Raw genomic sequence first — 5,493 nt, forward strand, 5'->3', positions numbered from 1 at the left:
CGTCGTGCTTCTGTCCGTCTACAGAAATAAACACAAACATCAATGTCTATCTTGCCACACTCTTGTCATTCAATGTTGATGTTATCAATCATTAATTATGAGTCCATATTAAAGTGTTTTTATTATTTATCTTAAATTTACTTAATTAAAAGTTGGTGGACAGGGATAATGAAAAGCTGAATATTTTTTAAAAAGGTGGAATAGAGGATAATCAATGAATGAACTGTTTGGTTTCCCTATGTCAACAACAACATAAAAATAATAAATAAAAACAAAACAAAACCAAAAAAAAAAAAAAAAAAAAAAAAAAATAAAAAATTCTTTTAATTTCGTTTGGCGACATCAAGCTCCAATGTTGACAACACCAACATTTTCTTATTAACACGAGTTAGTCATCGATGCCATTGTTTACATTTAATTCACAGAACAGACGGATGTTCAACCGAGATAATAATGAAAATTAACTTAAAAACATGAAATAGGAGGAACGTGACTGACTGGACTGTAGACATGTACACGTGACCGGTGACATCACATAGAGCACTCAAAACAATGGAACGGTTATCTCCTTCTTCCTTTTTAGTCTGGAACTTTTATTTTGAAGATTCCAGGGACCATATCATTTTTAGTTCAACAAAATTATGAGACTATTCCACCGTCTAAATGTTGATGGTATGAAAGAGCACAAGCTGGCATCCGTCATTGAGTGGGGGGGGGGGGGACCATAATATTATGCTTGGATGGCTTCCTCTTACTTTGGTGAACATCACGGAGAGGTACGTTCACTTGATCGTTTTTATGTCTTCAAAATATTTGCCTCCTTGTCACGCTTTCCACTCTGTTGTAGCGGTTCAGTATCTAAATAAATAAATGTTGCGGATCGATTTTTTCTTTCTTTGAGGTTTTGATTAATACATTTGACTGCTGTGTTCGATTTCTTGGATTTCAAATTTGTAGTGAGGGTCCCAGACAGAAAAAAAAATTGAGCTTTATATAGCGCAATATCCACTAAATGTGCTCAAAGCGCTTTAAAAAAGGTCCTGGTCAACAGCAACATTTAACATGTAGGACGGGACATGACGCCTGTTAGGCGATATTACAATTTTTCGGACATAGACAACGCTGTTAACGGCCAGGTACTCATTTTACACCTGAGTACGGTGAGAGAATGTGAGTAAAGAGCCTTTTCCAAGGACTCAACAATGCGCCGAGCGCGAGGCTCGAACCCAGGACCTTCCGATCCGAAAGCGAGTGTCATACCACTAGACCGCATAGCCGCACAGAGCTGATATATTCTAATGTAGGTCTCTATGGAATTTCCTGCTGCCGTCTCAGTTTCTTTCGAGGAATTGCATTCATTTCTTGAATTTAGCGGGGGGGGGGGGGGGGGGAGGGGGGGGGGTTACTTAAAATGTCATTTGATAGAAGTATGTCGGAATTAATAAGGTGCTCAAAATTGATATCTAATCATAATTAAAACTTTGAAGCATATTAAATGTATATGCTTGGTCGAGGAGAATGTGTTCAGAATAATTGAAGTCGACGACTGTGATGTTTCGGTAGAGCAAATATAATATAGAAGAACCTGGACAATACAATCACCAGGGGACAGAGCAAGGAACCAGATAGACTTTATAGCAGTATCATCAAGATTCAGAAATGGCATATTAAATTGCAAAACCTACCCAGGCGCCGATGTAGACAGTGACCATGTCCCATCAACATAAGGTCAATGAAAAAGTAGGTCTAGAAGATTGATAGAAGATAGAGGGATTCCAATGTAGGGTTTTCCCTAAACTAGGCCGTTGCAATGAGACTACCTGATAGAGAGAGAGAAGGAAACGGTAGAAAGAAGTCCGTGCTTCACGTAATGACTCTTCATTAAGAAATTAAACGATAAACGAAAAGAAATAAGGATTAACCATAACGACACTTTTATTACAGAAACAAATTTTACATCTATAACACAAATGTGAACGACACTGCTCTACTTATCCATTTGTTCTGTTTATCTTTCTTCTTCCATCCATGAATAAAGAACGCCACGGCACATTTTAAAAAATAAAATTAAACACCACCGCTGTACTCGATATCGTGTCCAGTCCAGAAAACTCAAGAAATTCTCCCTCTGAACTGCTCGTAGATGGTCGGGGAGTTCAAATAAACTACTAGCGTGTTCGGTCATTTCCAGAATCGCTCGGGTTATATGGTCTTGTGGTATGACACTCGCTTTCGGATCGGAATCTCCTGGGCGCATAGTCCTTGGAAAATGCTCTTTACTCGCATTCTCTCACAGTACTCATGAGTAAAATGAATACCTGGTAGTCGACAGCGTTGTCTCTGTCAGAAAAAAAAATTGAAATATAGCCTAATAGGCAAAATGTTTCGCTCTACACGTTACTTGTTGCTGTGGGTCCGCGACCCCTTGTAAAGTGCTTTGAACACATTGAGTGGGTATTGCTCTACATAAAAGTTCATTAAAAAAATATCCAAGCAATCATGCCAGGATATAGATAGTTCGAAGATGACGTCACTCAGGCCTTTGCTATTGTTTTTGCCATCCGCGTTTGTGAGTTGTTCTCACTAAACTGTATTAACCAGACTATAAAAGTTCATGGTTACACAGAGTTTGTGTGTTGGTCCGTTATACTTCCGGATGGCAATGCTGTGAACTCCTTGGCCAAGCGCATTCTATCTATAACAATGACCTTCATTTCATTTCACATTTTATTTAGTCCGCATAAAGGTGATACTTTTTCACCAAAATCTTTTAAATAGACTTTAAACGTTTAAAGTTAAAAATTGTTATTTGTTACTTCAGATTTTTTTGGCATGGAGACCAGGTGTGTGTTGCTAAAAGAAAATCTTACGGTCAATAATTTGTAAAGGTGCAAAATGTTATTTATGTCGTATCTGGTCATTTTAACTCGACATTGATTTTTAAAGAAGTCGCTTCACTCCAATAAGAAATGGAGGCAGAGAATCACATATAAATTTTACTCAAATTTTATGTTAAACAAAAATACAGTTGAAAAAAAAACCAAACGATTGTTTTGATCAGCGTTTTTCACCCGAGTGCATTGCATACCGCAGGGTATACCAATTATTTTAAAGGGTGTACCCCACAATTCATATATGCAGGTCGGACACTTATGGGCCTAGTTTAACATTGTTGAAATAGACAATACTTTATGTCATTTTTTTTTGAGATTTCCATTACAACAATGAGCCCATAAGGAATTAGGTTATCAGACTTGCAAATAAGTGCACGTCGGGTGTACCACTTTGATAGGGTGTACTGTTGTGTACGACGTACCGGCATAAAACAATAAAGTCACTCTACACAAAGTAACTTCATAATATATTGTAATGGATACACGACGATGAGTGGATTTTGATATATTTATAAACCCACGATGTATTTCCCCCATTAAATCTATGCAATTTTAGAACACTATCGAGACAATATGCTTCATGATGTCACTTCCCTCATAATGACGCATAGTAACTTAGTAACTGGCTCTTAACTATCGGAACCATGGCAGACGCCCTCATGACATATTTATCGGACGAGCATACAAGTGTATCATCATTATGATCATGTTTTGACTTTTATACGACATTCTGATCACATGACATATAAAAAGTTCTAGCCAGCATGAAGAATAAAAAGTATCGATTTTCTTTGTTTAGAACCACGCTGCTCGCCGTTGCTGGGCGACGTGACATCAGAGTATTGAATCCAAATGGGATATACATGCATATTTTAACCAGTTAACAAACGTACTCTGCAGAGACGCGTGTTTAAACATTAGGCCAGAAAACTCGCCTTTTCCCAAGATGAGGGCCATTTCTTCTTCTTCTTCTTCTTCTTCTTCTTCTTCTTCTTCTTCTTCTTCTTCTTCTAGGTTCCATGCCTGGTCCAGGCTTCGGATACTGCATGAATTATCTCTCTCCATTCCTCCCTGTCTCTTGCTTTTTCAAACAGCTCTTGGATTGTTAGGTTGGTGAAGCCCTTCAGTTGGTCTATGAGTGTTTTCTTTGTCTCCCCCGGGCGCGTTTACCAGGTATTTTTCCACAACTTGCCAGGTATTCATTCTTATCTTTCCTTACTATGTGTCCGAAAAAGGATAGTTGTCGATCCACTATTAAGGGCATTAGTTTCCTTTGTTGGTATGTTTGTTTTAGCACTTCTTCGTTCGTTTTGTGTGCAGTATACGATATTCTCTGCATCCTTCTCAAGCACCACATTTCAAAAGCTTCAATGTTCTTTTGTGTTTCTGCATTTGTAGTCCAGCTTTCGCATCCGTATAACAAGATTGGCCACACGTAGCACTTCAAGACTCGGAATCTAATCCCGAACGACATCTGTTTGTTTTTCAAAATGTTTCCCAGGTCCATGAAGGCCTGTTTGGCTTGAGTTATTCTTGCTCGTATGTCTCGGTTACATCTTCCATCTGTTGTCACTATTGAACCTAGGTATTTAAAACTTTCTACCTTGGTAAGTTGCTCACCGTGAATTGTTATATTGCAGGTGTTGTTGTTTTCGGGGTTTTTCTGTATTACCATGCATTCCGTTTTGGTGATATTCACTTCGATTCCCTTGGCTTCACTATCTACTACCACTTTGTCAACAATCTTTTGAAGTTGGATTTCTGATGTTGCAATGAGTACCGTATCGTCTGCGTATCTTATATTATTTATGTCGTGACCTCCTACTTTTATCCCCTCCATATTATTTATGCCCCTCATGATTGTTTCTTGGTATAGATTAAACCGATCTGGTGAGGCAACACACCCTTGACGGACTCCTTTCTTAATAGGAATGGAATTTCCTGTAGAGTTTCCGATTTTGATAGATGCCTGCTGGGTGTAGTATAATGTTTGCATGAGTCTGAGGTCTTTCTCATCAGCGCCAATGGAGTGCAGTTGTTTTAGTATTTCTTCGTGGCGTACTCTATCAAAAGCTTTTTTGTAGTCGACAAAACAGAGGTATAGTGGGGTCTGAACCTGTATAGCTCTTTCACTTAAAACACGGAGGAGGTATATTGCGTTCCTTGTCCCTCTGTCAGGTTGGAATCCATATTGTTCTTCTGCGATTTCGGGGTTAATCTTATTCCTTAGCCTGTTGATAATTATACGCAACAGTATTTTGTTGATGTGGCTTATTAAACTTATAGTTCTAAAATGTTCGCATCTGACTGCACCTGCTTTCTTTGGTATTGCTATGAAAATAGAGTTACAGAGATCTTCTGGAATTTTCCCAGTATTGTATATATTGTTGAATAATATGTGAAGTTCATCAATTGCTAGATCTCCTAGGCTTTTTAATACCTCTACAGATATTTCATCAGGGTCTGTTGCTTTACCATCCCTCATTCGTTCCATGGCATGTTCAATTTCACTTTTGGTGATGTTTGGTCCGCTTAATGGTTCTTTGAATTTCAGTGGTGGTTCATTTCTATTTGGATCATTGTACAGTTCGTCTATGTA

The sequence above is a fragment of the Berghia stephanieae genome, chromosome 7 (assembly GCF_034508935.2).
Source record: "Berghia stephanieae isolate SIO BIC M18660-M18661 chromosome 7, UCSD_Bste_1.3, whole genome shotgun sequence".
Classification (NCBI taxonomy): Eukaryota; Metazoa; Mollusca; class Gastropoda; order Nudibranchia; family Aeolidiidae; genus Berghia; species Berghia stephanieae.